The following is a 22,656-nucleotide window of genomic DNA, read 5'->3' on the forward strand; positions in this document are numbered from 1 at the left end:
GTTCCTAGAGAGTCCAGCAATGTTCCAAGACAATAGGCTAACATTAAAATCCTCAGTTAACTTTGGGGAAATTCCCCTTAATCCGGTCTCATCACTGGTATAATTGTACCCTGGCAAGTTATCTGGTACCATTGTATCTTTCTCAATGGCAGTTTCATTGCCTGATATCTCTGCCTGTACTATAGTTATCTTAGGAACGATATCAGACCCAGCTTCTGCTTGCACTCCCCGCTTAGATCCAAAGTGCCCATCTTTCTCTGGCTGTTCATCCAGAGGGTTAGAGGGGACCTCCTGTGCCACCGTGTTTTTGAAATCAGGGATTCCACAATCACTATAAATCTCTAGAGGGTGGGTGGCCAGCAATGTGACTAAACTCTTATTTATATCAGCCTCTGGGAGTCAATCATTTTCATCTAGGTCCCTCAACACTGCATATCTATTAGCCATAGGGATTTCAAATTGTACTGATTTATTATCAATACGAATAGGACTATCCTTAATTGTTCTTTGGAGTAATCTGTCTGGATGTCTGTAAAAATAACCCAAAGGGTGAACACGTACAGCATTTCCTCCTGATGCGAGGGAAGCTGCCCTTATGAGTGTAGTGCCACATGCTGGGGATGTCTGAAGTTTATTATAACACAATCCCCCTTACATGTTTTCCTTGTATTACCTAACCAGGCAACTCTTCTAGTGGACAATATTTGGTTTGAGAGGTCCGTGGGGAAACCACAGTTTTTGTTTAGCCAAGCAACTGATTTCCTCTTAAGTGAATCATGAGATTCAACCGAGGCTTTAAGAGGGCCTGGAACAAGTGGGGGAACATTAGACAAAATAACCACATATGGTTCGCAAGCTGGTGGAAGGTTGGCACATATAGGCTTTTGTGCTATAGCTATAGGACCCTGGTTACTAAGTGGATCTGTGTTGGTTCGAATACCACCACCAGCTGGATGTAATGTTGTCATGCAGCCAGTTGAAGTGGAATTTCCCCCCTCTAGAGGAGGATCCGGGGCAGCATGAACAGGTTTCAGTGGTACCTTAGGCAATATAATAGGCGGTATAATATGCTGTTTCAAACCCTCAACAAGACCACCCAGCCTTGATACCTCTAATGACAGGGTTTCAATTTTGTCTACAAAGGGTTTAATAAAAAGCACCAATTTTTCCTCCAAAATTTTAGCTATAGTCTCAACAAGAGTAAAATTGTCTGCTTCATTACGGGTCTGTGTTTTAACATGAGCCACAACGGGCCTCCGAGGTTGATCTAACACTGATTTATGATGTACACTACCCTTCTTAAATTGAGACTTTCTACATTTTCTAACTGCTCTTTTCGGAGGAGAAGGAGGGACTTCAAGCTCGCTCTGGGACTCCGATATGCCTTGGCTAACAATATTAACCTCATTGTCCACAATGCAATCTGGTAAGTTCCCCACTAAGGTTGCTTCGATTAAAGAGTCCCCTATAAGTGAACCGTGGGCACCATCATCTATACATAACTCTGGATTATCTTCCAGAGTCACCTTCCCAAGGGACTTCCGTCTTTCACTATTTATCATACTGACCCTTTTGACCAAGTAATTGTCCATCGTTAATTTAGCCTTTGCCATCTTAAGCGCTGATTAGGGCATAAACAATTACAGTGTAGTTGATATCACAAATAATCCCAAGGAACAGGGTAGTACTAGTACTCTATAGCAGTAAATTAAAACCAGCAAGTTAGGAGTTTTTGGAGGCAGAGCAGTAACCAATAGTATTACACCTAAATGTATAACCAAAGAACGTACGACTCTAGCACAATCAGGAGAAGCTCATGTCTAACTAAATCAGTTCAAGGAGAATACTTGCAGGAGCGTGTCCACTACACAATCAAGGGGGGTGGCCCAACCCAACCACCTACGACCTCCTAACGGCCTCACAACGGCCCGCCCTTTGCCCGGGCTTAGCCCGGCGCCGTCCCGCGCGCGATCCCGCGACGCGGGGGGCGGGCTCAGTTAAATAGCGCCTCCGGGCGCACAAAGTGCGTATTTCCGACTTCCGGGTCGCTGAGGGGCCTGGGTAATGTAGTCCCCGTGCAGGTCTCCCCCCACACAGCGGTCGCGATGTCAGGCGACGGCGGGGGGGAGTCGTGAGGCCAGACACAAGGAACGAGTGGTCCAATATCACCCACGAGGCCACACAGGTGAGCAGCAATGATCGGTTTGGCAGGAACAGCCCCCGCTCTGCCGGGGGCGGGCTCAGTTAAATAGCGCCTCCGGGCGCGCAAGTGCGTATTTCCGACTTCCGGGTCACTGAGGGGCCTGGGTAATGTAGTCCCCGTGCAGGTCTCCCCCCACACAGCGGTCGCGATGTCAGGCGACGGCGGGGGGGAGTCGTGAGGCCAGACACAAGGAACGAGTGGTCCAATATCACCCACGAGGCCACACAGGTGAGCAGCAATGATCGGTTTGGCAGGAACAGCCCCCGCTCTGCCGGGGGCGGGCTCAGTTAAATAGCGCCTCCGGGCGCGCAAAGTGCGTATTTCCGACTTCCGGGTCGCTGAGGGGCCTGGGTAATGTAGTCCCCGTGCAGGTCTCCCCCCACACAGCGGTCGCGATGTCAGGCGACGGCGGGGGGGAGTCGTGAGGCCAGACACAAGGAACGAGTGGTCCAATATCACCCACGAGGCCACACAGGTGAGCAGCAATGATCGGTTTGGCAGGAACAGCCCCCCTAACTAACTCAAACCTCAGCCAATCTCACTGGGGTCTGAAATCATGACCGACTTTCACTCATGTCCACTGTTTATTTTTCCTGTACATAACCTCTGACCAGAATACTCTAAAAGCAAGGCATGACCTTGGGCATTGCCTTGTGCTGAACTAATGAGCCCCCAGAATCATTGGGCACCACCTCTTACCAGTGCCAGTAGGCTTTGATTGCAAATCATGACCAAAGTCCAAGAATGGGCAAGGCCTACCCAGTTGCACAGCTCAGAGGGCAGAACATCAAGTCCTGTTCATTAGTATCTAGGTGTATAGCTTTGTCAAAGGCAACACTCTACTAAGTGTCTTTTTACCGGGATTCTCATGTAGTGTCCAGAAACCTCTTGGTGAGAGTCATGACTTTCATACACACTTTGCAACAAATCCCTCAGTTTTCAAAACTAACCCAATGCCCAATGACATATGGGCACAAGATGTGGCTTTTGTGAATATTCTGTTTCTATTTCCCCACATCTAGCGCCCTGTTGCCGGTATGATTTCTCTTGTACCCAATGGCCAGAAATCAAACACTCTGAATGCCATGACATTTCTAGTAGCCAATGCACTACCCCAAAACTGCTCATCAAAATATGCATCTGTGCCCTGTGCATGTCCCCCAGTACCCACACAGAATGACCTATAGAAATGTTCAGAAGACACAGATATGTTCTCTGACCATGAAGTGGTGAAAGGAACAGCTTGACTCACAATGGAAGGGAGGTGTTGTATTGATGAGCAAATGTGTGTTTAGCAATGTTGTCCAGTCTCTAAATCTAAGATCACAATAGCGCAGCCAATGACCATTATAAACAGGTCGGACTGACCAGTCACAAATCAGATACCTTTGTCCACTTCCAAAAGTTCCTCAAGCAAGTCAGTGATGTGAAATGGAGGGCGTGAGGATGCACACCTAACCGAATCTCTTTTTTTGCCAGCTCTTCTGGTTACCAAATAGGGTGTCACTGGATTACATTGTATATTGTTTCACCCACCCAGTACCCTACCTAGAAGTGGAGTTTGGAAAATGGATGTACGCCTGCATGAGTGACCAACCAGGATACATTCAGAGAGGCTTTCACAAAATTCATGCACAATGATGCAAGCTCCAATGACACACAACATATAAGGAATCTAGTGATGTCACGCGAAAAATAATTCTGCTGGTGCTTCCAAGAGCCCTGGTCTAGTGTCCATGGACAAAGGGAATAATCGTGAGACCTGTTTGCAAACTGAAATACCAGGCTGCACAGTAACTGGTTTTACCTCACAGCGACAATTTCCATTTTAGGTAGTCTTAAATACAATAGCATGTTGATCAATGTTACTGGCCTAATCTCTACGGCAAATGCAGAATTTGCCCCAAACTCTTGCTGAGGTTTGCCAGGTACACTGCTGTTCCCTGTATTTACTTAGTCTATCTCCTCCCCTACGGTGCTGGCTAGACCATTGCATCCACGCTGCTGGAAGGTAGGCATCTTAATCATTACTTTAAAAGACATGCTACTTTCAAAGTTGCAACAGAGGTGTTATTTTGCTCAGCTCTTATTACATTAAAGAACATCAAACTAATTCCTCAACTCTATCAAGCCCTATATAAAATATAATGTTCTCGTAGCCAGATGCTTTTGTAACAAACAAAGCATATACCATTTTCTATAAAATGTTCTGCTAATCATATAAAAACAATAAATCTAGCAAAACCATTACATTCTGTAGATACCATCAAATAGGTTTCTACGGAATGTGCTCCGTAATCACATTTTGGTTTGATTTGTAGGTTCTATATCAAATTATTTAGTTTTACAGCAGCAGAGAGAAAATCAAAAGCATAAAAATAATATCCCGCATTTTGTCTCTGAACACAAAGTTAAAAATAATGTTCTGTTTGTTTAAGATGATTATAAAAGTTTGTTTACTAGAACTAGCTCATGGGCTTTTTAAAAAGAGTTATAGACTTTCATTGTAAACCTTACTCGGTGTATCTGCCTGGATTATGATCCAGTAAAAAAAAAATAATATCCTTTTTTAAAATTTAGAATACTATTTATTTCCCTTGATGTCGTTTTTGCTATTCGCTAGAGGTCTGTATTACACAGGCGGACAGGAAGAACAAAAGCAGCCATGAACAAAACTAGCCCCCATTACCCTTCTTTCCCATTATTTTCATTAATAACCCCTCTCTCTCTCTCTTTGACATCCTTAGCCTACTGCCGGAGACGGAGTCAGTGGGCTTTAAAAATCGGACTCCAATACTAGGCCTGGGCGGAACTCCAAAAAGTGCCAAAAAAACACTCGACCGCACTCTGTGGAGTTCCGCCAGCTAAGTGTAGTGTCGCGATATCACCCCTGACGTGACACGCGTTGGCGTGCACGTCAGGGCACGTCACTTTAGCCCCTAATAAATACTACGTCACGCAGGCACGTAGGCAGAAGCGCCACGGCTGCGGAGACGGAGAGTGCACTACACCTGTGTCCCGTGTCATTATTGCAGAGCACGTGTTGGACACCTCCAGTGGGGGCCGACCGCATATGCCCCCAGCGACACCACAAACTGGCGACGAGGGTGGGCGTGCCCCCGCTCCAGCTCTGCGCGTCCGGTCGGTGTGGCGGCCGTCAGCGCTCCTCGCTCGCGGTGCTCGTGCCCCGCCGGAGCGCGCTACTGTCCCTGCCTCCCGGGTCTGCCTGGAACGTGCGCGGAAGCGCCGGAGTGCTCCGTGGTGTCTGGTGATTCGCGCTGGGGCCGTCTCTGGCATCGGCGCCCCAGCGCGCTTCGTTGACCTCACGTGCCCTGCCCCCCCCTGGCCTGGAGAGCGCGCAGCGCCTGTCGTGCCCTGCCTCCTGTGACAAATAGCGCCGCCTGGGCCTGCAGCTGCCTGGAAGGTAGGACCACGTGCCCTGAGCCTGTCCGAGCCAGTGATCACGGTCCCTGCTGTCCTGGAGCCCCCCTCCTGGGGAATCTGACACTGTGTAAGGGGGAAGGTCCCGCAGCCCACGTGGAGGCCCTCCTTGTCCTGGGGTGGAGAAGGTCTCGCCCAGCGCTAGAGCGCACGTGCCAGAAGGTCTCGCCCAGCGCTGGAAGGTCTCGCCCAGCGCTAGAGCGCACGTGCCCGAAGGTCTCGCCCAGCGCTAGCACACACGTGAGAAGGAGGTTCTGTTCAACGCAAGCCGCGCACGTGCAACATGGCGACAATTCCACCAATAGAGCCATTCTCTGTCGAGGGGCCCCCATCGACGGTTGCGGCCCGATGGAGAGACTGGGAGGACAGAGTGCGCATATTCTTCGAAGCCACGAAGGTCCACAGGGATCAAAAGCGCGCAATGATAATTCACCTAGGTGGGAAGGAGATCCACAATATAGTGAAGACGCTTGCGGAAGCCACCCCCAAGACGCACACGACGCTAATAGCGGCGCTCAACGAGCACTTCGAGCCAATGGCAAACCGCGACTATGAACGCTTCATATTTCGCCAGGCGCGCCAATTGCCGGAGGAGTCCCTCGACAAATTCTACGCTCGTCTAAAGAACTTGGCGGCCACCTGTGGGTTTCGCCTATGGACAGGAAGAACCGTTAAAGGTACGAGGAAAGTTCAGAACGGTGATATCCCATGGGACGAGGTCCATCACGTCGAATGTCTACGTCACCGAAGACGGACAAGGCATGCTCCTGGGCTGTCGGGCGGCAGAAGATCTGGGAGTGGTGACGTTCGCGTTCGGAGTACACCAAGAGTCAGTACACCACACCGTGGGTGTCGCCAATTGTCGTGGCGAAGAAACCCAAGCAGCCAGGCGCTGTCAGAATATGCGTGGACATGAGGCTCCCCAACGCTGCCATCAAGAGGGAGCGACACATCACCCCGACCATCGATGACATCGTTGGGGAAATGGCCGGCGCCAAGTGGTTCTCAAAGCTGGACCTACGATCGGGGTATCACCAGTTAGTTCTAGACGAAGCATCCCGGAACATAACCACGTTCTCCACCCATGTAGGTCTGAGGCGTTACACGAGGCTGAGCTTCGGGGTGTCGAGCGCTGCGGAGGTATTCCAGAACGTAATACAGGAACTGATCGCAGGGATCCCCGGAGCGATCAACGTCAGTGATGACATCATGGTCCATGCCACGACCGTAGCGGAACACAACGAGAGGCTGGTGCAGGTGCTACGACGCATACGAGACGCAGGCCTCACGCTACATCGAGAGAAGTGCGAATTCCTGTGCCGGAAGATCCAGTTCTTCGGCTATACTTTCTCGGCCGATGGTGTCAACCCGGATCCGGACAAGGTCAAGGACATCAAGGAGGCAGCTGCCCCTGCCAATGTCACGGAGGTGAGGAGCTTTCTAGGAATGGTGAACTATTGTGGCAGGTTCATCAAGGATCTGGCGAACCTCACGGCGCCACTGAGAGAACTTACTAAGGAATCAACCCCCTGGACATGGAACCGTGACCAGAGCCGAGCCTTCGAGGAAGTCAAACAGGCACTCTCGGAAGCCACGACGCTGGCCTTCTTTGACCCGGCCAAGCTGACACAGATCGCTGTCGATGCCGGCCCAGTCGGGCTGGGCGCGGTCATGCTGCAAAGGAAGACAAGTGCCGAGGAATGGGCCCCAGTGGCTTTCGCCAGCCGGTCCCTCACTGAGACGGAGCAGAGATACTCCCAAATAGAAAAAGAGGCGATCGCAATTCATTGGGGGTGTCGTCACTTCCACCTGTATGTCTATGGCAAACCCTTTGTTGTGACCACGGATCACAAGCCATTGGTATCCCTGTTTGCAGGCACATCCACTAAGCCACCACCGAGAATCGAAAAGTGGATGTTGCAACTACAAGACTATAACTGCAAGATCGAGTATCAGCCGGGTGCGCGGAATCCGGCGGACTACCTATCTCGCCACCCCCGCACAGCCACTCCAAAAGAAATGAAGGAGGCGGCAGAAACAGAAGAGTATGTCCGGTGCATCACGGCGCGGTCATGTCCCCGGCCTGTGTCCATGGCTAGCCTGTCTCAGGCCACCAGTGAAGACGAGTGCCTACAAAGAGCAAGAGCGGCGGTCCGAGACAACAGCTGGGACGCGCCAGAGAGGAGTGGAAGAGTTTAACGCCTCAGGCGAAACAGATAATGGAGAGCCTGTACCATGTGAGAACAGAACTGACGGAAGACGACACAGGGTGTTTGCTGAGAGGCCACCGGCTGGTCATACCGACGTCCCTCACCCAGAGAGTGGTGGATCTGGCTCACGTCGGTCACCAAGGCATGGTCAAGACTAAGTCAAGGCTCCGAACCAAGGTGTGGTTCCCTCTCATGGACGAAATTGTGGAGGCCACCGTTCGAGAATGCCAAGCGTGCCAGTTAACCGGAGAGGTGCCCCGGCCAGCCCCCGTGGTGATGGAGCCTCACCCGAGGAGGCCCTGGTCCAAGATCAGCGTCGATTTTGGCAGCCTGCCAGACGGACGGCACACCTTGGTGGCCATAGATGATCACTCCAAGTACCCGGAAGTGGAAATATTGACGGTCCTGAGCGCTCAGGAAGTAATCCCGAAGCTCGAGAAAATCATGGCAACACACGGCATCGTCAAGGAGATCAGAACTGATAATGGGTCACCCTTTCAGAGTCAAGACTTCGCGGCGTACCTACAGACTCTTGGGGTCCATCACCGGCGAATCACCCCCCGATGGCCTCAAGCGAACGGAGAAGCTGAGCGCTTCATGAGGACACTCAATAAAGTGATACGGATTGCCCATGAAAGGAGCCAGTCTGTAGAACTTGCCATTTTCACATTTCTCCGCAGCTATCGCCAAACGCCCCACTCAATTACGGGAGTAGCACCGGCGCACCTGCTGATGGGGCGGGTTGTCACAGACTCAATACCGCATCACCCAGAATGGAAGCCCGAAACTCCCAATGACAGTGCCATTGATGCGCGGCGACGGGAAGCGTTTGCTCACGCCGACGCCCGCCGGCGGGCGGTGTCCTCACCACTAGCCCCAGGTGACAATGTACTGATCCGCAATCGGATGCCAGGGGGCAAGTTTCGCCTGAATTTTGAGCCTCAGCCCTGGACTGTGGAGAAAGTCAGAGGCACGTGCGTGACAGCCCGTAAAGGGGCCGAGAAAATAACAAGGAATGTTTCATACTTCAAGAAAGTCCCAGTGCCCTCCGGAGTGGAGGAACGATGCCAGGACAGGGCTAGGATGGACATGCCGCGAGATGAGAGACTAGTAGAGCTCGAGAGCCAGGCGAGTGGAGGAGCGGAGTCCACAGGTCACGGACTTGACACCAGGCAGCACCAGCCAGAGAACTTGCCACCCGAAGCAGCCGGCGTGCCTGAGACCGGAGAAAGCGGTGCAGATGGCGACTCCGGGAGCGGAGGTCCGGATGTTGTGGTGGACCGTGGTGGAGTGCGATATGACCTGCGGCCGCACCCCGCGCCCTCCAGGCGGCTACGTGACTACGTCAAGTAAGACTGTTTAAGTTTTTGTTTGTTACAATTTCAGACTGCAGATGCCGAAGGCAGAGGTGCGGGACACTATGAGACCTGTTGTCCACACCTTAGGGTGCCGTCACGAATCTGGGGTCATGTTATTTTGTTGTTTTGTGTGTTGGGGAGGAATGTAGTGTCGCGATATCACCCCTGACGTGACACGCGTTGGCGTGCACGTCAGGGCACGTCACTTTAGCCCCTAATAAATACTACGTCACGCAGGCACGTAGGCAGAAGCGCCACGGCTGCGGAGACGGAGAGTGCACTACACCTTTGTCCCGTGTCATTATTGCAGAGCACGTGTTGGACACCTCCAGTGGGGGCCGACCGCATATGCCCCCAGCGACACCACAGCTAAGTAGTCTGTTAAGTCGCACTGCTCGCACTGATTTTTAGTGCCAGGCGTTTGACCCGTGCTTTAAATCAGCACAAATGACACTATGCGTTGCATCAGAGGGTGCTGTTGCTTTCTGCCACTCGAGTAGACATTCTATTCGATTGGCAGCTTCCTTAACCTGAGAAGCAGATTTCTCAACACGAGTGGTCACAACCTACCACGACCCCCTGCATTGAGAAATCTCGCCTGAAGGAGGTCTAGCACACAATTTGTTCTCACAAGCTCTCGCCAACTTAACGTTAGCTGCTTGAGAGAAAAAGCTCCGCTCCGCGTCACTTTGCAGAGTTTTTGGGAACTCTGCGCTCCTCTCAGAGTGAGCAAAACCCCACAAACTTTGCCGGCGGAGTGGAATTCTTCTCCCTCCCGATCCAATTCCCCCAGCCCAACCCCACCACTCCCCCCCCCCCCCGAAATCCATGACGCAATTAATTTCCAAACCAGCCTGGCTAAACCATCGGATAGCTTCAATCTTCCCACCAACTCAATATGCTTTTGCACTTATTCACGTTTTGAAAATACATCACTAGAAGGCAACAGATCAACAAAATGACCAGGTTTATTTTAGGAGTATGCCTGATAGTAGTTAGATACTGTTGACTGACATATCATAATTCTGATATATATCATGGCACAAGTATGTTGATGATACTTGTATTTAAGTGAGAGTCGCCTTTCTGGGCGGTACCTCCTGCCTAGTGATGATCAATGAGAGCCTCAACGATTCACCATCATCTTAAACACTAACCTCTGAAAAATGTGTTTATCCATGTGTTTTTATATAACACTGACATTACCCAGAGGTGTCAGAGAGCTTGACAATACAGCGAAAAAACGTTACATGAGGAAATTAAAGTAACAAGGTAATAGTTGACAATGGGGCACATGCATCAAACCTTTTTCCGTTCGCAAACGGGCCAATTCGCAGAATTGCCCTGTTTGCAAATGAAAAAGGCCTTTTTTTCAGATGCATGTACCTTTTGTCATTCGCAATTTAGGTAATCGCTATTTTTTGCGATTACCTAAATTGCGAATGCATTTAGGGAATCGCAATTTGTGAATCCCTATTTGCAGATTCGTGTAGCCTTTCCTAAATGTGAACTGTGCATTTTAGGAAATGCTAATTACCATCAACTTGAAGTTGATGGAAATTTGTGCATTCGTTGAAAAATGCACAAAAATGCATTTTTCAAAGTGCCATGCAGCGTACAGGGCATGTGTGTGCTTCACTTGTGCACACTTACCTTTTTTTTTAGGGTTTAGCAGGGGGCCCCCGAGCACCCTTGGCTTTGCATTTGCAATTTGCGATTACCAATTTGGTAATCACAATTTGCGAATGCATTACCATTGATTCCTATGGGTACGTAGGCCCATAGGAATGAATGAGTGAAAGTGGTCATTTCTTTTTGCCCTGGAGACTAAACGTGCAGCCGACAGGAGGATGGATTTTATAGGAGATAGGTGGGTCTCGGCGAGGCCTGCAGGGAGAAAACTGCAGTCACCTAGTCTGGAGAGTACGAAAGATTGGATAAGAGTTTTCTGGTCTTGCTCAAGAATTTAACGTCTTATACCCCAGAAAAGGCGCAGTTGGAAGCGTGCACTCTTGGCCATGGTGTTGATTTGGAATTGGAGATGAGGGGCCTGATTACAACTTTGGCATGATGGCAATGGCACGTTGCCGCCTCCGCTCCGCCAAAGCCGTTTAAGGACCTCCGACTGTATTACAAGTTAAAAATGTGTACCTCGTATTTCGGCAGATTGTCCTTTGCTATTTCCAAGGCGGTGCCTGGAACACAGGCACGCAATGAGAACAGCAAACAAGTTCCAGCAAGGCATGGATGTGGACTTCATACCAGGCTGGAACTTTGTGGGGGTTCAGACAAGGGGACACATATTGTGCCCCCCTGAATGTTTCACCCATTTGTTTCTGCACCCCCAACCTTTTCATGGCAGGGCTCTGCATGAAAAGGCTCGCAGTCCTGGAACTCATCTGTGCCCCTCCTTGCTCAGCAGATTGGGTTGTGGCGTTCCTGAGCCACTGCCAGGGAACGTTCCCTGGCGCAGCCGACTGTCCACCACCGGAACAACTTTAGAAGTTGTAATATGGTGAACGATGGATAGCCACTGCTACGCCACGTGAGTGTGGCAGTCGGAGGACCTCCAGACTCGTAACAAGGATGACACCTACTAATTTGGCACTGTCAACAATGGTAGGTTTTCTGTTAAGAATGTTTAGATTAGCCATCCATGACTGAACAGGAGGTAGAGCGTTTGAGCGTAGAGATAAGAAGAAGTTCAGTTTTAGAGGGATTCAGTTTTAGGTGATGAGACATCATCCAATCTTGGATGGAGTTGAGGGTGGTGGCGAGAAGTGAGATGTCATGTGCGGAGAACACTTGGAGGTAGAGTTAGGTGTCATCAGCATAGGATAAAGGATCCCAGCTTCTTGTAATAGGCCTCCTAGTGGTTCAATGTAGAGTTTAAAAAGGGTCGGAGCAAGGCTGGAACCTTGAGGGACATCTTGATACACAGCCTTTGGAGTTGAGAGATTTCTATTTTAATCATCTGAGATCTCCCCATGAGATAAGACTCACACTGCTTAAGAACTCAGCCTTCAATTACCATTCTTTGTTTTAATGTGTTAAGAAGTGTGTGATGGTTTACAGTATCAAAAGCTTTAGAAAGGTCAAGAATAATCAGGAGGCAGGAGCTGCCTGAGTCTAGGACTCGAAAGACATCGTCGATAATCTGTAGCAGCACTATTTCAGTGCTGCAGCCTTGACTGAAGCCAGATAGAAATTCATCTGGAAGTTTGTTTGCCTTAATGTGTTGGGTGAGTTGCTCTGCTACACATCTTCTTTGAGGAGGAAAGGGAGGTTCATGATAGGATGGAAATTGTTATGATCATTCACATCAGCAGAGGGTTTCTTAAGTAGTGGGGGCCACCTGACCAGTTTCGATGGCATTGGGAAAGGATCCTTGGCTGAGAAAGAGGTTAACCAGATTTGTCCAGTAGGGACGCATGTGAGCGTAGAGGTCTATAGCAATGTCGCTTTTGATAAGGTCTAGAGAATGGCTCAAAGATTTGGCTTTCAAGATGTTCTTGAAGCGGGCATCCTCAGTGATGATGTCGAAATTGTGCCAGAAGCATTTGGATTGCATATCTCATTATGCGTTGGATGTGTATCACGATCATGGAGCAATTTATATTTTGCATTGAAGAATTGTACAAATTTCTCTGCTTTCTTGGGTGGTTCATATAATTTGCTGGTTGAAGATGGGGAGGTTGCTTGTGGTTTTGATTTGGTCAAAGAGTTTCCTTAGTCTTTTCTTGATAAAATTGAGCTGGGTTTAAAAATGATTTGATTTTTTGTTAATATGTTTGTGGTAAAGTGATCTTGCGTGCCTGAGGAAAACAAGATTATTGACAGAGGTGATTGCCTCCATTTCTTTTCTGAGATTCTTAGATTTTTCCTTTCCTCATAGAGAGGCTTATTGAACAATGGGGTGGAGACGAGCTACATTGTCTATCAAGATAGATAAACTGACGAAAGTGTGTAGTCAAGTTAATGACATCAGAGTTGGGGCTGCTCTCTGTTAGTACCTTCTTGATAGTGTTGCTGAGAGTGTCAAGGTCGATGTTCTTTGTGTTCTTTGTATTGCAAAACCAGGTAGTTGCCCTTTTTGGTTGGCCAAGGATTGCTGCATGTGAGATTTGAAGTGAGAAAGGGATGAGGAAGTGATCGGACCAGTCTACTGGTATAGGATCATCTAATGTGAGCATATCATCTTTGGAAATAACAAGGTCAAATGTGGAGCCCCTGGAGTGTCTTGGTTTAGAGTGTGTACTAAATTATCATTTCAGGAGAGTAATATGGCAAAGTTGTTGGCAGCCTAGTCTTCTGAGGTGCCCCAGTGAAGGTTAAAGTCTCCTAGAAAGATTAGTTTATCACTTCTTAATGATTGGTCACTTTCAAAGTCAATTAATTCCTAAGTAAATTCAGAGTTGTCACCTGGTGGGTGGTAAATGGTGTAAATCCTGATAGGGGAGTTGTGCTGAGCATGTAGTTCCAGAGTAATGCATTCAAGTGTAGAGAAAGAGCTACTGGGATCCCTGCATTGATGTGAGTTTTTTAAGATGGCAGCGATGCCTCCCTGCCTCTACCTAGCCTATCATTCCTGATTGAGGAATAGATAGGGGGAGCAGCCAATCCGGAATGGTGTGAGACATGTCATGTAAAAATTCGGCCTGTCTTCAATCACAACTCCTAAGTTCTTTGCCTTTTTACTGGAGTTGGGAGTGGTTCCATCTCTGGTGGCCAGCAGGATGGGGCCCATGTAAGAAAGTAGGATCTGCTTTTATGGTTTACCCCACTTTTTGCCTGGTGCTAAGCTGTTCTTGACTAGTGTGACTGGGATCCTGCTAATCAAGACCCCAGTCTATCTGCTTTCTCCCTTAAATTGTTGTGCTCAGTACTTAGGTACATCCCAGATTGGATACTGGGGTACCCTTATCAGTCCCTAGTATATGGTACTAAGGTACCCAGGGCATAGGTACCCAAGAGGTCCCCCATGGGCTGAAGCATGTATTTTGCCATCCATGGGAAATCATTCAAAATGGCCTGCCACTGCAGTCTGTGTAAGCTGCTGCTATCACCACCTACTAAAGATATAGGTTTCCTATATCTAGGGTCACTGCACTTAAAACATATAAGTCACCACTATTGCAGGCCTTTTTCCAATCCTGAAGGCAGGGTGCTTGGTTCTAAGTGTGAGGGTGCCACTTCATGAGCAGGACACCCCTACAGCCTACGGAGTCCATTCTCCCGGATTGTAAGTGAAGCAGCCACATACTATATAAAGGGGAACCGCGTAATTACACGATGAACATCTCCCAAATGGCTGCAATGAATCCTATCATGTTTGGCATCAAACATGTTGGAATCATACCCCCCACAACCTAAACGGTGTGAGAGATATGATTCCTAGCACTGGCAGAGCCCTCCGTTAGGCTCTCAGTGTCCCTGGTACCAGCCTTCTAGACGCAAACAGCACAAAATGGTTGTTGCCAACCAGAGACACGATTCTGCCCTCCTGCTGCTGAGCCAAGCTCGAGCAGGGGAAGGGAGAACAATAGACATCATGTCACAGGGAGGTGTGATAATCTCCCAGACAGGATTTAGTGTATTGGGGCATGGTGGGTGCTCTTGCCAGTGCCACTCACTCTGCATGAGAGGCACATTTGGTGTCCCCATGTATAGTCCAGTTCAAACCATCTCTGGGAGCTGTTGGCTCCCGCTCTGGCGCAAAACTGGACAAAGGACATGGGAGTAACCTCGCCCCTTTCCTCCCCTGGGAGGTTCCCCTGAATCATCCCAACCCTTTCCTTAAGGTACTTAAGGGCTTTCCTGTGGGTGGGTTCCTAGGTTCTTCGTGAGACAAGATTTGGATCAGACACCACTTCTTCTTCAACAGTCTGGGCACTCTGGAATTTGGTGGACTTCGTTTGGGCTCAACTTCATCTCTCTTCCAGTCTGCTGCTTCTTCTGTGCCTGTGCACCATACAGCAACCTTCCAAGGCCTGTGGGCATCAAAGACACATGAAGGAATCTCACTGGAAGTGAAGAAGTCAGTTCCCTGCATTCGCAGGCACCGCATCTAAGTCCACCGGTCTGCTGATCCTGAGCTCCAAAAGGTTCTGCAACACAGGTGGTGGTTCTCCACAGCTCCTGAGGCTGTCATTTGAAATGTCATTAGTGATGTCATCAGTGATGCAATCAAAATATGGGGGAGATAGAGGCTGAGGTTAGGTTCACCCTCCTAACTGAATGAAGTTTCACAAAATCTGGAATACCAGAATAAAAACCTAACCGTGGGGAATAACAGGGTTTTCACTGAACATGTATGAAAATCCTCTTTCCAGAAAGAAAATTTATTTTCTAGAGTCCCCTCACCCACCAGGATTTCCCCTAGGTGGCATGCTTCATCATTGGGTCCTCTCAATACGCTGCGGATTGAGGCGTGCTGCGACTTGCAGAACTACGTAGGAGCACTAAGTTGTGGAAAATGTGTAGTGCAGTGAAAGTGGAGTGGAAAAACAAAAAGTTAAAAATATCTAATTAGTGGGCTAATATTTTATTCCTGCCCCTAGTTGGTATGACTAAAATCAGGAGTTAATAATAGGGAAAGTCTAACTATAATGAGTATAGAGGCCCTAGTATTGGGTCGACATGTTTCGAGCTATCCCCTCAAAGCTCTTCTTCAGGACCACACGAGGACCAGCCCTGTGTGTGCCACTCCTAAGCAAACCTTTAATTAGAAATTAATGAGATGCACACCTACTGTGTATACACCTAACACGTAATACATACGGTTAATCACTGACATGTAGTATCTGAGGAAATAAAGCAAAGAGAGAATTAAAAACGCACCCGCCTCCCGGCCAGGCTGGTAGGTCCTTGACACATGCGGTGTCTTAACTTAATCAATGTATTCTTCTATAGTTGGTGGGTGTACTTAAAAGTAATAATTAGAGTGAACATCTAGTGTGGTAAGAAACTCACACTTGTGATGCCTGGTAATCAATAAGGGGCCGATTCCGATGGCCGGTCGGACAGCTGTCCGTAGTCTTACCGTGCGACCAACACGTACCCGGAGCCGGTCCGTCCTGTAGAGTAAGTACGATGCGCATAATTGCCAAAAACACGAATGACACGTAGGCTGTCATTCAAGCCCCATTCTCCGTCCGAGCCATAACTCCTAAAGAGGAACCGAGTCGCCCGGATGCAGAATCCATAGCAGTTTCCGGCATGACAAGTACGATGCGTACTTCCTACGCGCCGGACGGGTTGTCACACACGGGACGTCACAGCATCCGGAAAACAAGCATATCAGCTACGATTCGCACCACAAATCAATACACGGCTACGAGACGGAACAGCTTGCAGCGGGTACAAGACGGAGCAACAAGCAGCGTGTCCGACACAAACACATCATGAATCCCATCGCGCAGGTCATACCAGTACTCTATGACCAGATCAGGGACGGTAAGTCAGACACCTACAACACAAACAAACGACACATACCCGCAAAATGGCACACACACAGGGGATCCACATCCTGGCCAATAACAACAGCCCACCATAGGGGTTGCATGGCCAGCACCACTAACACCCCCACCCATAGGGGACCTGTTGCCCATCACCCCTGCCACCCCCACTCACATGGGACCTGTTGCCCATCAGCCCTGCCACCCCCACTCACAGGGGACCTGTTGCCCATCACCCCTGCCACCCCCAGCCATAGGGCTTATGTTGCCCATCACCCCTGCCACCACCACTCACAGGGGACCTGTTGCCCATCACCCCTGCCACCCCCAGCCATAGGGCTTATGTTGCCCATCACTACTGCCACCCCCAGCCATAGGGCTTATGTTGCCCATCACCCCTGCCACCCCCACTCACCGGGGACCTGTTGCCCATCACCCCTGCCACCCCCACTCACAGGGCTTATGTTGCCCATCACCCCTGCCACCCCCAGCCATAGGGCTTATGTTGCCCATCACCCCTGCCACCCCCACCCATAGGGCTTATGTTGCCCATCACCCCTGCCACCCCCACTCACAGGGCTTATGTTGCCCATCACCCCTGCCACACCCAGCCATAGGGCTTATGTTGCCCATCACCCCTGCCACCCCCACTCACAGGGGACTTGTTGCCCATCACCCCTGCCACCCCCAGCCATAGGGCTTATGTTGCCCATCACCCCTGCCACCACCACTCACAGGGACCTGTTGTCCATCAACCCTGCCACCCCCAGCCATAGGGCTTATGTTGCCCATCACTACTGCCACCCCCGCCCATAGGGGACATGTTGCCCATCACCCCTGCCACCCCCACTCACAGGGGAACTGTTGCCCATCACCCCTGCCACCCCCACTCACAGGGCATATGTTGCCCATCACCCCTGCCACCCCCAGCCATAGGGCTTATGTTGCCCATCACCCCTGCCACCCCCACTCACAGGGAACCTGTTGCCCATCACCCCTGCCACCCCCACTCACAGGGCTTATGTTGCCCATCACCCCTGCCACCCTCAGCCATAGGGCTTATGTTGCCCATCACCCCTGCCACCTCCAGCCATAGGGCTGATGTTGCCCATCACCCCTGCCACCACCACTCAGAGGGGACCTGTTGCCCATCACCCCTGCCACCCCCAGCCATAGGGCTTATGTTGCCCATCACCCCTGCCACCCCCACTCACAGGGCTTATGTTGCCCATCACCTCTGCACCCCCACTCACAGGGCTTATGTTGCCCATCACCCCTGCCACCCCCAGCCATAGGATGGGTGATGCGCAACACATCCAGCATACGCAAACATCAGGTATGTCCACAAAATACATCCCCCATAACATCATGACAACAGTGTGTAGTCTGTGACAAATGCCCACAACAGTGATTATGGCTACGAGCATACAATGTAAGTAACAGCACATGAGTGTGACATACACAAGGCAAGCATCACTTGTGGCAATGTAAAAAAAAAAACCCTCACTGTATAGAACAGAAGTTAAGTGGGGGCTCACAAAATGCAGCAGATGTGGAGCATTGTGGTGATGGGGACCAAAAACCCCTCATCACAGTGACCAAAAGGTAAGTGTCATCATGGGCAAAGCTGCAATTAAAAAACAGCATGTATGAGCCATGCTCCCAACACATCAAACACTTCTGGGGCAAACTAGTGGTTGTGTCCCATACACACAGAGATGTGGTGAGGCTAACAGTGCTGTGAAAACATAACACTCTCGGCCATGTGCAGACAAGCACCACACATGGGGGCTGACAATGCATACAGCGTACAATGACACAACAGCAAAAGTGACCATCACCAAGCATGCACACATCTCGAAAATAGACACACCAATCAAAACAACATGTGTAGACTGTAGGTGTCAGCTCACAAACTCACATTCCATGCCAGCAATGGCACCCAACAACCAGGATGAATGTGCACAATGATGTGAAATGACTCACAGGGACAGCATGCTAAATCACATAAACAGCATCCATACAAAGGCCCACATCAGCAATACCAATGCACTGGTGCAGATGCACAAACAGGCAAACTCACACTGCACATCGGACACAACATGTGTGTGTGTGTGTGTCACAGTATCACCAGGCAACTACACAACACATGAGGGGGGCTGAACCACAGTGACACAGATGTGGATACAGTGCCATACAAAACTAAACCATCATTGGGACACCCTCAGTGGGCAATCAGGCATTGGGAGATGAGAGGAAGCACAACAGACACATGTGACACAAGCTGTAATGAACACCAACTAACACAGCAAGAGACTGAAACACAACACCACTACCCCCAGGGACCAGACAGTGGGGTGACACAAGCATGCATGGCACCTCCACTGTGATGACAAAGGCAGATGTCGTACAAACTTGGAAACCCAGACATGTGTCCTGTGCCACAAACGTACATCACACATACACAAACACAAATCACTCAGCATGGCCCCTCATCCATGGACAAATGGGAGCTAGGGGACCATCCATGCAAACATTCACATCAGTCCACCCTCAACACCACACACCTGAACTGCAACAATGTGTATCTGTGAAGTCCACATGGACAGGTGACATTGCACATGCACCCATGACAAACACAGGAATGTTGGGAGGAACTAAGGTACACAGACACATCACACAAGGACTGTTTACAACCCTGGGGAATGACAGACATACTGCACAGTATGCGGTACATGGCCATGACCGTAAAGCTCATGTAACCTTCAGAATCCCTGCCACAGTCCCAGGACAATGCAGATGCCAAGGAGAAACACAAGGCACCCATGCTGACACCTGCCAGCCTCGCAGGCGTGAACCCGACAAGTGGGAGCAGTCACACACACATACAAATGTCTCAATCACTGAAAACTACCACCTAGGGACAACTACATGATATTGCGAACAAACAAGTGCCTTGAGGAACCCTGACTGTGTCCCATCTGTGTCTGACAACATCATCACCACTCAGAACTGACAAATCACAATGATGATACACCAAGTAACAGTAGTGTGTCATGCACCCACACATCTGGTAGCCCATTGGAAAAGTAGGGGGATGAACCAAGTACAACTCAGCAAGCATCAACAACAGGAACATATCAAGGGAACACTGTCTGCGTATGAACTGGGATGTGGACACACACACATGCACATACAACACACACCATGGGCCCAGGCCATGTCACTGGACAACACACTAACTTGAGGGAACACAACTGTGCCAAACATATTCACCGCAAGTACCACTCATGTCAGCAGAACACTTGGTCAGTCAGCCATCAGTTACCACACAATGAAGGCTCTGGTCACAACAGCCTGGGTATGTGAGTCTCCCCTAAGTCATCTGCACATACCCAAAACATATGTCTAGCAAGTTGCACAGAGGCCCCAGTTGCTCCTATTACAATGATGCCCACACCTGTAGGTCCAGTCTTGATGAGCACAAAGTATGTGGAAGTGACAATTTGGACAATGGGAAGCACATCATATGTGCAGGGGTGCAAGCCACAGATGTGACCATGCCAATGAAATGCTCACAGAGAGATGTACACAAATAGTTGATCCTGACACACCCAGATAGCTGCAAAGGATGACATGGATACCCACCAGAATAGGATACATATCTCATGGACCACAGGGAGTACCTCACATCAACACATCAGTATGCAACATTGTAAACCAAGCGTTACAGGTGCAAGGGCATGTAAAACAACGTCAACATGATGTACAGCTAAGTCAAGTTCACAGGGAAAAAGAAAAAAGCTTTTTTCAGCATATTAAAAGTTAAACGTCTGTTCTAACAAAAGGCCAATGGCCAGTCCATGTCCAAATGCCACGGAGTGAACTAGAGTGACAAATTCAGTATATGAAAATCTAAACGTCTGTGCAAACAAAAGGCCAATGGCCAGTCCATGTCCAAATGCCAAGGAGTGAACTAGAGTGACAACTGTCACACCTTGCTTGCCTGCACTGATAAGGACCGGGGTCACCCCCTCGGAGGGGCATACATGGGGTCAGGCCAGGCACCGCAGGGACAGGATCAGGGCGCAGCAGAAGGAGGCAGTGAAGAGGTGGGGGATGCAGGCGAGACACTTGTAACTGCAGTGGAGCTGACTGAAGTGGTGGGTGCTGTCACAACTGAGGGGCACAAGTCAGATGGGGTGGGTGCCGGCACAACTCCATGGGGCAGGTCAGATGGAGTGGATTGGCTCACCACTGCAGTGCCCAAGTCAGACGGGGTGGTCGTGGACTCCAAAGCAGTGCCCACATTCATGGGAGCGGAATGGGGGACAGGTGAGGTCGGCAGGGCGGGGGGGAACAGTCCCCACATCAGTGGCACCAACTGGCTGACCAGGTGTGGAGGAGCAAGTGCTAGGAGGGGATGGCCTTAGCATTTTGGGGATGGTGTATCTGTGTGTGGGGGAACCTGGGGCCGGGAGTGGCGGGGGAACCTCTGGAATGGTGGCCTGGGGGATGGAGGACGGAGACTTTGCCTTGGAGCTGCGTGGTGGCAGGGGGTCTTGCTCTTCTTGCGCCGGGGGGACTTGCGGGTGGGCGTCTCGGTCTGACTGCACCTGGGGGAGGATGTCCGGGTGTGGGCACTCCCTTCTGTGTGTGGGGACTTCCTCTTCCCCTTGTAATCAGGATCTGCAGGGTCGGTGGGGAAGAGGCCAAGGTCACAGAGGAAGAGCTTCTGGGGGGATGGGGTTGCTGGTGAGGCAAGGGAAGGGGGCTGGGAGGGAGAGGTCTCGGAGGACTGTGGAGTGGTTGTGGATGACTGTGTGTGTGTCAGCAAACCAGCCCCTGTGAGTGTGGAATCAGTCCCCTGCGCTTGCTTGTGTGCACATTTAGCCCTTGGTTTGGGGGTTTCTGTGCTTGGGACAGGTAGGGTGCTAGGAATCGTGGGTGGTGCAGGGGTAGGAGGGGTGCGGGACTGTTGGAGGAGGGACACTGCTGCCATCATGGAGGAGGCCACGGACTGATTGGTCCTCTGTAGGGCAGACATGCCCGAGGAAATGCCCTCCATGAATGACACCAGTTGTGTCAACAGACCTGTGTGTGCATGGAGGACCTTCAGCATCGACGTCTGCCCTACATGGATCTGTCTAAGTAAGTCCACAGACTCCTCACTCAGGGCAGCAGGGGACACAGGGGCAGGGGGTGCGGTGCCTGGCACAAAGGAGACATGCTCACGAACACGGGAGCCCACAGGGACCCCTGGGATGGGAGCCGATGGGAGGGGGTGGTGGTGGTGGTGGCGGTGGTGGGGGCGGAGACAGCCTCACTAGCTGGGGTTTGGTGGCTGCTGACACCCGCCTCCACAAGGGAGTCATCCTCAGAGGTGCTGTGGCCTTCAGCTGGGGGGGTGGTGCTGACGACTCCTCTGTGTGGCTCAACTCGCCCTCCATGCCACTGGGTCCACCCGACTCCTCTCCTTCTGTCCCAGTAAGGCTCTGTGGCTCCTCCTGGTCCGTGGAGCTGTCCCCTCCTGTGGCCGTGGATGTATCTGGATAGGAATAGGAAGTAACAGAACTACATCAGTCACCTGCACCGACTGCACACACCACAGTGAGTACGTCACATCACAGGGCAAGCCCTGGCATCATCAGCTGAACACAGCTCAAAGTGCCAACACTGTTTAGGATAAGACAATTGTCATTCTCAACATCAACCATGGCACACATATCCCTCCTTGACTTTCACACATATGTCCGTTGCATGTTGGATGCTAACACACGAATGTGCCAACATGCACCACCCACACATTAGTCGTACATGCAAGTGAACATGTAGGAGTATGTCACTATACACACAGCACATCTCTTGTGACTGACTCAGTACAGGTGTCCGGATGAAGGGATGGGCAGAGACTCGTTTCACATGCTTGTGATGCATGCCAGCAACACACACTATGATGTACTCATGTCATGATGGGCAAGGCCACA

The sequence above is a fragment of the Triturus cristatus genome, chromosome 1_2 (genome assembly GCF_964204655.1).
Source record: "Triturus cristatus chromosome 1_2, aTriCri1.1, whole genome shotgun sequence".
In the NCBI taxonomy this organism is placed as follows: Eukaryota; Metazoa; Chordata; class Amphibia; order Caudata; family Salamandridae; genus Triturus; species Triturus cristatus.